We start from the raw sequence: 11,355 nt of genomic DNA on the forward strand, positions 1-11,355 counted from the left end.
ACACATTAAACTCATTCATTCATTCATTCAACAAACATGAATTGAATGTCTGCTGTGTGGCCTTGAACCTCTAGAGATAAAATGGTGAAAAATACTGGAGCCCCTGGACACGCGCAGGCAGTAGAGCATGTAACTCTTGATCGCAGGGCCCTAGTTCAGGGCCCATGTTGGGCATGGAGCCTCCTTTAACAAATGATGGGGGGCCTGGGTGGCTCCGTTGGTTAAATGGCCAATTTTTGATTTTGGCTCAGGCCATTGATCTCATGGTTTATGAGTTTGAGCTCTGTGTTAGATTCTGCACTGACAGTTCAGAGCCTGCTCGGGATTCTCTCTCTCCTTCTCTCTCTGCCTCTCCCCTGTTCACACACTCTCTCTCAAAATAAATCAATATTTAAAAAAAATTTTTTAATATTTTATTTTATTTTTGATACAGGGAGAGACAGAGCATGAGAGGGGGAGGGGCAGAGAGAGAAGGAGACACAGAACTGGAAGCAGGCTCCAGGCTCTGAGCTAGCTGTCAGCACAGAGCCTGATGCGGGGCTTGAACCCACGAACGTGAGATCTGACCTGAGCCGAAGTCAGAGGCTTAACCGACTGAGCCACTCAGGCACCCCTCAAAATAAATCAATATTTTAAAAATTAAAAATAAATGATAAAAGACACAAATGGAGTACCACGCTCGTGACCCTTACATTCAGGGGTTGCCTCCAGGACAAAAATGATAGAGAGTGGGGGTTGGGGAAGAAGAGGAAAATATTAGCCTTTTCTGTACTATTTGAGTTTTTCAAAATAGGAATTAATCTCTATTTTTTTTAAAGTAGGCTCCACACCCAGTGTGAAGCCCAATGTGAGGCTTGAACTCACAACCCTGAGATCAAGACCTGAGCTGAGATCAAGAGTCGGATGCTTAACCGACTGAGTCATGCTGGCATCCCAACCCACTATTTGAATAACTAAAATGTATTTGTAATATTTTCATTGAAAAGGTACTTTTGCTTTTGAATGTTATTAATTCTTGAGGCCTAATGCTCAACTGCTAAGTGTTTATTTCCAATAAGTTTTATTTAAATTACTATAGCAGTATTATGCATTCAGAAAAATAAACCACAGACATAGGGGTGCCTGGATAGCTCAGTTGATAGACTTTTTCTTTTTTTTAAGCTTTTATTTGTTTATTTATTTATTTTTATTGGGGGGGGGAGAGAGAGAGAGAGCACAAGTTGGGGAGGGGTGGTGCATAGGAAAGAGAGAGAGAGAGAATCCCAACCAGGCTTAACACAGAGCCGTTACCACAGAGCCCAACGTAGGGCTGTGACATCATGACCTAGCCGAAGTCAAGAGTCAGACACTTAACAGACTGAGCCAGCCAGGTCCCTAGAGCATGCTACTCTTGATCTTGGGATTATAGATTCAAGCACCATGTTGAGTGTAGAGATTAAATAAAATCTTAAAAAAGAAAAAAGTAAACTTCAGATCTATACACTTGGGGAGACCTTGCTAGGCCCCAGTCACTGTGTGAAATCTTTTACACACACGGTCTAGTCTGATACTCACAAGTACACTATGAGGTCAAAACTATAGCCATTTATAGGCCATTTCTCAACTAGGGGCAATTCTGCCCACAAGGGACATGTGGCAAGGTGGGGAGATATATTTGGCTGTCATATCGTGTGGAGGGGACAAGTGCTATAGCATCTAATGGATGGAGGCCATGGACACTGCCAACATCCTATCCTGTGCAGGATATCTTTGATGACAAAGAATTATTTGTCCCAAAATGTCTATAGTGCTGAGGTTCAGAAACCCTGTTAAAGATGAAGTAACTGAGGTTCAGGAGAATAACCTGCTCAAGGTCACACAGCTACTGTGGCAGTCAGAATAATGGGTACCCAAACTTGTGAATATATTACCCTTCATGGCAGAGGGGAATTAAAGCTGGAGACGAAATCAAGATTGTTAATTGGGTGATCTTCACATAAAGAGATTATCCTGGCTTATCCAGGCGGGCCCAGTGTTAGCTCAAGGTCATTGTACAGGAAAGTTGGAGGCAAAAGAGTCCATGTCAGACAGACTTGAATCAAGAAAGGGTCAACTGGCCATTGCTGGCCTTGAAGACGGAAGGTCTGTGTGACTCTTTACACAACACTAGAAGAAGCCCACAGCTTCTAATTCACACCCACAGCCCAGGGATGACAACTGTTTATATTTTAGAATTTCAGCAATAGTTATGGATTTATATAATGAGCATTCTCCTTTGTCATTAAAAATTAATAGAAAACATAACCTTCACTGATTATATAATAGGTCATCACATTTATGTACCATTATTTAACTCCTTCTCTTTATTTGACCATTGTTTTTAATTCTATAGTATTACAAGTAATCCTGCAGTAAACATTGAATTTTTTATTGCATGTTGGGTGCAATTTCAACAAATTCCTAAAAGTCAAAGCATTGATTCAATGGTTATGCACATTTGAGGCTCTTAATAGATAATGCCACATGGCTTTTCAAAAAATAGGTTTCCAGGGAAACTATTACCAATAAATTTTAATTATTCAAATAGAAATTTACTTCCTATTGTGAAAAATTCAAATAATATAGACAAGGCTAATATGTTGCTCTATCTTCCCAGCTCTCAGCCTTTGTCATGTTCTTCCTAGAGGTGAGACCTGGATTGAAGTTCATGAGAGTAGGCAGAGAGGATCATGTCAAATTCCTGAAAATCTGGATGATTCTTAAAGTCACCTGATAGGTAAAAATAGAATCTTGCTTTAACTTGCCTTTCTTTGGCTATTAGTGGAGCTAAACCTTTTTCCCCTACATTTACAACCAATTTTTATGTCACCTATGAATCATCTGTTCATGTTCTTTTCTCATATTTCTACATATAGGTTAGCTTTCTAATCAATTTGTGTTGTATATATGTTTTATAAAATAAATATATAAATAATATAAATATAAACATATTTATAAAATATGTTTTATATATAATTATTTATATACCTATAAATAAACATATAATAAACACATATAAAACACAAATTGATTAGAAAGTTAACACATAATAAAATAAATAAATATATATATATATAATGCACATGAACATAAAAATAGTGACCCTGTGTTTTCATATGACAAATATATTCTGGAAAATATTTGCCATAAATAGTTGTTCGTTGTTGCCATTTACCATTTGTTGTTAGTTTTTCATACATTTCCTTGTTTTCAGATCTAGAACCTTTTCCTTTGGGATTTCATCCATCATCTAAATGCTTAGAAAGAGGCTCCCAGTTCAGAGATGAGGTCAATGTTTACATGTCCTTCTAAGTTGTCTGTGCATGTCATTTAATTTCTTATATTTAACTCTTTAATTTATAACTTCACTATGATCATGAAGTGCTGGCCATGAGGGCAAAGTTCCATGCAACTTTTTGAAGCTGTAAACAGAGCCAAATGACTATCCAGGAGATATTCAAGTTTCGCCAAAAGCAACCGTTCCAAACGTGACACGTAAATCCTAAGCAGCCTTGCTGTGGTCTGGCAGGGCTCCTCACACAAGCAGACACAGGTTCACATTTCCTTGTCTTTTGGTTCTTCTCCCCAGAATAGATGCTGGTGGTTTTCCTGGACCCCCTTATCCCACCATGCCACCCTCAACCTAAGAAGCAAGGGTCCTGTCCTGGGTCTCCCTGTGTTCTCCTTCCCTATCCATGATCTGCCACCATCAGAAGGAAGGATGGAAAGTCCTTGAAGCCGCCCTAACTGGTGACTGGTGCACGCCTTGGTGGAGAAGACCAATCACCAAAGAGGTGATGTATGTATGTGTACACCACCAGACTGGCAAAATCAAATATTCTGTCAGTGTTCAATGTTGACAAGAAGGTGGCGGAACTGGCACCTGGCTGTCTTCGTCAGTGGAGCATGCGACTCTTGATCATGAGGTTGTAAGTTCAAGCCCCATATTGGGTGTAGATATTACTTAAAAATAAAATCTTGGAGTATCTGGGTGGCTCAGTTAAGGGTCAGACCCTTGACTTCCACTTGGATCATGATCTCACAGTTCATAGGTTCAAGCCCCACATTGGGCTCCATGCTGACAGGTCTGAGCTTGCTTGGGATTCTCCTTCTCCCTCTCTATTTGACCCTCCTGTGGATGCTCTCTCTCTCTTTCTCTCAAAATAAATAAACTTTAAAAAAAATAAAATATGTAAAAAAGAAAAATGTGGTGGCACTGGAACTCTCCCATAGTGCTAGAGGGCATGAAATTGGCACAAACTATTTGGAAAATAATTTGGCAAGATCTAGAAAGTGGAAGCCACACATAACCTATGACCAGGCAGTCAATTTGCATTTCCCACATTATAGCCTTATTTATTCTCTGTTTATTAGCCAGATTTTCTCTGCTATCAGTAACTTTTCACACTTTTACCAATTTTTCTATTGGGTTGTATGAATCATATCAAATTTTTTAGGGGTTCTTTTACATAGTCTGGGTGCTAAGACCCACTCAGTCACATGCACTGTGAATAGCTGGTCTCAGTTTGTGACTTTTTACTTTACTATGTGGTGTCTTCTGAGAAATAGAGGAGTCCTTAATATCAATTAATATTTATTGTTTTTTTCAGGTTTTATGCATTATTTCCCTTTTTCTTTTACTTATTTTTAATATAATTTATTTTCAAGTTAGCTAACACACAGTGTGTACAGTGCGCTCTTGGTTTTGGGGGCAGATTCTGTGACTCACTGCTTACGTACAACACCCTTTGCTCATCCCAACAAGTGCCCTCCTCAATGCCCATCTCTCATTTTCCCCTATCCCCCCTCAAACCTCCATCAACCCTCAGTTTGTTCTCTGTATTTAAGAGTCTCTTATGGTTTGCCTCCCTCTATGTTTGATTCTATTTTCCCCCTTCCGCTCCCCCATGGTCTCCTGTTAAGGTTCTCAAGTTCCACATATGAGTGAAAACATAGGATACCTCTTTCTTTAACTTATTTCACTCAGCATAATACCCTCCAGTTCCATCCACATTGTTGCAAATGGCAGGATTTCATTCTTTCTCATTGCCAAGTAGTATTCCATGGTATATATAAACCACATCTTCTTGATCCATTCTTCAGTTGATGGACAATTTGGGCTCTTTCCATGATTTGGTTATTGTTGAAAATCTTCTGTAAACATTGGGGTACATGTGCCCCTGTGAATCAGCACTCCTGTATCCTTTGGATAAATTCCTAATAGTGTTATTGCTGGGTCATAGGGCAGTTCTATTTTTAATTTTTTGAGGAAACTCCACACTGTTTTCCAGAATGGCTGCACTAGTTTGTATTCCCACCAACAGTACAAGAGGGTTCCCGTGTCTCCACATCCTCGCCAGCATCTGTTGTTTCCTGAGTTATTAATTTTAGCCCCTCTGACTGGTGTGGGGTGGTATCTCAATGTGGTTTTGATTTGTGTTCCCTGATGAGTGATGTTGAGCATCTTTTCATAAATAGTATTTATTGTTATAGTTAGTGGTGTTTATGTGTGGCTTGTTCAAGAAATCTTTTCCTCCCCTGAAGTCATAAGGATATGTTTCTATAGTGTCTTTTGTCATTCACATTTAATATTTTATCTACCTGAAATTGATGTTTACTTAAAATGTGATGTAGGGATCTATCACTTTTCCCCCCATATGGGTTCTCAACTATCCAAGTACTGTTCATTGGAAAGCCCATCACAGATCAAGCTTCCAACATAGATCAAGTTTCTTTATATGTGTGGGTCTGGTTCTTTTTTCTTTTTTAATGTTTATTTTTGAGAGAGAGAGAAACAGAGTGCAACCGGGGGAGGCACAGAGAGAAGGGGAGACACATAACCTGAAGCAGGCTCCAGGCTTTGAACTGTCAGCAAAGAGCCTGATGTGGGGCTCAAACCCATGAGTCATGAGATCATGACCTGAGCCAAAGTCAGATGCTTAATAGACTGAGACACCCAGGCGCCCAGATCGGAGTCTTGATCACTCAACCAATGACTGCCTCACCAGCACAGCACCTGAATTGCTAAAGCTTTATATTAATTTTCATTTTTGGCAAGCCCCTACCACTACCCATCTAGTTCTTTTTCTTCAAGACCATGTTGGGTTTCTTGGCTTTTGTTTTTCCATAGAAGTTGAAGAACTGGCTTGTCAAATTTGACACACACACAGTTATGATTTTGATTGGAATAGCATTAAATCTATAGATGAATTTGGAAGAGCCAACAATTTTATAATAGTGAATTTTCTAATACACAAACTTGGCATCTCTCTCCAATTTAGGTTTCCATCAATGTCTTTCAATAGAATTTACACTTCTCTCTATAAAGGTCTTATACATATTTTATTAGATTACCAAAATTATTTTTTTCCTTGAATAGAAATTATCTATAAAGTCATCTAGATATGGTGTTTTCTTTGTGTGGGGGGCAGAGACCTACCTAACCTATCAAAATCTAAATTAACATTGATGTTCAGAATTTTTCTTCAACATGACCCACGGTTTGGGAGATGGAGTGAAAAGCAGATGTGGAGATATGATGAGTCGTGTGCCAAGGGTAATTTGGGTTAGGTCCTTTATACAATGACCTTTGCTTTTGTACTGCTTGAAAATTAAAAAATATTAAAGTCATCAGTATCTTTCCCCTCCTCCTGAGCAAGACATTCACCCCAGTTGCTCTGCCCGACGTACACACTGGTTGCTGGTGTTTTTGTTGTACTTGGCTGTTTGTTTTGACTTAACCACAAATTAAGTGGCATCATCGTCATCACTATTAAGTTGGTTGGAGTACTCCGTACATAATTCTACCTGCTTTGCTCACCATTCCTTCCTGCGACTCAGACCTTTCCATCTGCCCAAGAGACGGACGAATGGATGGATGGACATGGACACACACACACACACACACACACACACACACACACACACAGCATATTCCCCTGTACCATGTCAGGTCCTAACTGGCAAAGAAAACCTAAGCTGGCCAGCCCAGTCGACCTCTGGATACGCTAAGGTTTGGGGACTCGTAACACCTCTTTGTCCTCCGTACTCTTCCTGTGGGAGGCAGAATAATGGCTCCCCAAAATGTCCACCTAATTCCCAGCACCCAAGAACGTTACCTTAGATGACAAAGGGGAATTAAGGTTGCTAACTAGGTGGCATTAAAATGGGGAGACCTGCCTGGGTTGTCGGGGTGGGTCCGCTATAACTACAAAGTGAAGAGGGGGGCAGAAGAAAACACGGAGATGCCCAATGAGAGGGACTGACCCTGCTGGTGCTGGCTCTGAAAAAGGAAGAGGGCCACGAACCCAAGGAACGCAGGTGGCTTCTAGAACTAGAAACCCCAAGGAAACGGATTCTTCCCTAGAGCGCCCAGCTCTGCAGGCACCTTGATTTTAACCCAGTGAGACCCATTTCAGACTTCTGACCTCCAGAACGGGAAGAAAGGTTCTTCTTCCTGTTTTGAGCCGCTGTGGGACTGGTAATCGGGCACAGCAGCAACAGGAAACCGAAAGGTCTCCCACCGAAGCATCAACTGTTTGCCTGTGCGTCGCTCCATGAGGTCAGAAGGACGTCGGTCTCACTCACCCACCTCTCAGTCCCGGGCCTTGATGGTGAACACATAAACTTCAGCGCTAGAAAGGGCCAAGTAACCACTTAGGCCACCCAGTTATTTTAAAGGAGAGAACACTGAAGTCCAGAGAAGGGAAATGGTTTGCCCCAGGCTGCTCAATTTATACCTTCCTGGGCCGTCCCCCTACCTTCTGTTTCCTAAGTCACAGATGCCCCAGGGCAGACACTGGCAGGGCCCAAGAAATCCCTAGGGAACACAGGACAGCTGGGAAAATATAAGTGTAAGCCAGGTAAGACCAGGAGAAGTCTAAGATGACTTGAGCTATCTTAAAAATGTTAATCCCAGCAGAGACGTTGATCCACCTGTGACCTCGAGAGCAGACCTGTGCCCGGCCCTGCTCCGCTCAGTGAGAGAGGCTTTCACGTGAAGCTTTGAAGAGGCCCCTGGAGCACCTCGCTAATGGCAAACTTGAGGCTTGCTTTCAAGAAGCACAGCGATTTCTTGCCTCTGCCTAGAACCGAAGCTCTGGCCTTTGGGCAAATTAAGAAATGGCACTTACTCCATGGGATATCTTTATCTGTCACAAAAACTGTTGCAATTTGATTCCATTAAAAAAGATACTTTACCCCATATCTGCCAGAAAACTACTTTAGATTCACTCATACATATGACCACATCTGTGAAGTAAAAGTTACTCTCTTAGATGGGAAGCCCTTGTGCAGTGCACAACCTATAGAACCATACACAGCGGCCCTGCTTGGCAGTCTGGTCTCATCCCCTTCGCTGACCTTATCTTCCCTGCCATCCCCACTCCACCCCTGAGGCCCACTAGAGAACATCCTTGACCTTGTAATTCACCATTTTATGCATTGCTGGAGAAGAATCTTGACCTTAGAGTTTATCATTTTATGTAGAAGTCCTCCACTGGAGGCCCCAGCTTCTACTCCTTCCCTCTTGCAGAGAGCAGGGTTTGAAATGGAGCAAGAGAAGGCCGATGGTCCCGTTTACAGAAACACCTGAGGAGACAGGAGGCAGGATTGGTGAATTCTAACTGAATGTTCACGGGCCACGAGATGGTGGAGGCCCAGAGCACAGGCCATGGAGAAAGCCTACCCACTGACCAGCTGGGAGATGCCGAATGGCACTGTTTTAGCTTCCCCAGACCTCGTTTTCCTTTCTGGGAAATGGGTATCACTGCAGGACTACTGGGAAGGTCTAAGAAAGGACAGGAGTTCATACTTAGAGCCTTGAAAGGGCTCCACACCCGTGAGCTATTTTATTACTATTATTCCTGGCCTCACTGATGTCAGAACCTCTGCCTTCCAGGCCTGCACTGCTTTACCCAACACTGGGACAATGCAGGTTTCTGAAAGGCCACCTGACTGGGAGGAGTCGGGGCAGCCTCTCCTTACAAAGGGAAAGGATTACTCCCTAGTCCGACGTACCCACTCTTGGATAAATAGAAAAATCTAACCTCTTTCAACTGGAAGTGGTTTTGTTGGGGAACAATCTCTGACACATGGTGGCATGAGCCCAGGCTTGCCCCCCCACCCCTGGGCAGCTCCTTGCACCGGCCCCTCCCCACGCAGGCTCCGGAGGCCCCACAGCAGGTACGCTCAGGTCCTTCCCAGTGGACACAGGCCCCGCCTGGGAGTGAGAGCGACACAGGCCAGGCGCCCCGCTGGTCGTGAACCACAAGGCCGCCCTCCGGCATCGCGAGGGCAATCACAGAGCCCGTGTCACACTGTCACGGGGCGGTTGTGTAGCAGGTGGGGGTCCACGCACGAGGCGATGCTGGGCTGAAGCGGGTATTTCATTACTATCAGCTGGGAGACGCTGGTGCGAGGCGGGGGTGGGTGACAGAGGAGACGTCGTTCCCAGCTCCCCGTGTTTCTGTGCACGACGCCCAGAATCCTGGCGTGGGCGTCACCTCCACTTGGCCAGAGTACTGAATCCTACCTTTCTGATAGAATTACCAGGTGCACTTTTTTTTTCATATTACTCTGCATTTCAATTAAAATGAATTCAGCTGCAAGTAAAATGCCTGACTTCCAGGGGCTGAAACAATCAAGTTGTTTAATTGTCTTGTGTAACAAGTCACCAGGGAATCAACAAAAATGTCCCCGGGGCTTTTTTGTTTTTTTAAATAACTTTTCCAGTCAGGGACCACCAGTGTGCCAGCCGCCTGCCCCTGGGACTTCCCATCTCAGGGCTGCCTGGACTCCACAACCTGCCCATGGCAGGAAGAGCAGCAGTTCTGGCCCTTTTTTTTTTTTTTTAAATCTTTCAGTAATCTCTACACCCAACATGGGGCTCGAACTCACAACCCCAAGATCAAGACTCATGCGCTCTACCGACTGAGCCAGCCAGGCACCCCCCCTTTTCTTCTTTCCTTCTTAAACAAGGCAGCAAATCCCCTCCGGAGTCCTCCGAACAGACCTCCCCTTATATTTCAAGGACCAGAACCCCCTTTGAAACCAGTCATGCCCGGGGGAATGAGGGGTGCCTGCTGGCTGACACCTGTCACGGCTTGGCCCCTGAGGCCCATGGACCCTTCTGGAGCCGGAGCGAGTTAGTCAGCAAGAAGGGTAAAGTGGCTGCCACTTGACACATGAGCCCCTCGAGGATCAGAGGAAGGAGCTGGGGGCCAGTGTGCTTAAGCCCCCCGTCCAAGGCCACATGTGACTTTGCAGGCTCAGGACACTCCCCTGCACGTCACCACAGGACTTTTCAACTAACGAAAGCAGACTCCAAGCCCCCAGAGGACAGGAGCCCCATCACCAGGACCCTGATCGTGGCGAGGGGCATGAAACGGACAGACTCCAACACTGTTCCAGAAGAGAGCCCCCAAAGCACCCAGACGTGTCTGACGGGCCCATGAGCCCCCCAGCTGGGGGAACCAAAGCACCTCCTGCCCTTGGAAAGTGCTCAGCAGGCAAGAAGCAGGAACCCAGGGCCTGACAAACGGCCGGCAGCGTCTCTACAGCCGCCTGGACACCCGCCCAGCTGCCTCATTCCCCAGGGCTGACCTCATACTTCTGAAGATCCTCAAGATGCCTGAGGTCCGCATGTGGCCGCTCAGGTTGGGGGCTGGGAGCCATGCTGGGAGGTGGAGACGGAGAATCCAAGCGGCCACCCCACCCTGGCCTGCCAGAGCGTCCTGCTTGCGCCAGGCAGGCCCCATTCCAGAAGGAACGGCGTGACACCCTCTAACATCTGAGACAAAGCCCGTCCCAACCTGTCTTCCCACTCCACCAATCAGAGAGCATCCCTTGAATAGCTGTTCACACTCCGGCTGTGGCTGTCCGTTTCATTCCAGACGTCTGCGCGGGGGACAAGAAGCCGGCTGACTTCTTCGAGGTGCTGAGAACAGCTCTGAGGTCAGCTCCACGCCCTCGGAGAGAGCTGGAGGGCTCCTGGCCCAGCTGAAGCCTGTGTTTAGTGATAAACATAATTGTCTACTAAACCCAGAACTGGATCAGGCACCTGCTCTGGCCTTTCTGTGGGAACGAACGGCCGAGGCTCCAGGATATGGAGGCCACACGTGCAGGAGGAAAAGAAAAAAAAAAAGGCCATCATGCACTCTGCCTCCACATCCAGACGTTCCAGATCAAACCACCGACGGTGGGGGAAAGGCTGGTAGCCGATCAGGTGAGCAGCCTGGGGAAAAAGCATGTAGCTAGACCCCGGGAACACAAGAGTTCCCTTCCACCTCTTTCCAGGGCTTTTTTTTTTTTTTTTTTTTTTTTTTTTTTTTTTTTTTT

The sequence above is a fragment of the Suricata suricatta genome, chromosome 2 (assembly GCF_006229205.1).
Source record: "Suricata suricatta isolate VVHF042 chromosome 2, meerkat_22Aug2017_6uvM2_HiC, whole genome shotgun sequence".
In the NCBI taxonomy this organism is placed as follows: Eukaryota; Metazoa; Chordata; class Mammalia; order Carnivora; family Herpestidae; genus Suricata; species Suricata suricatta.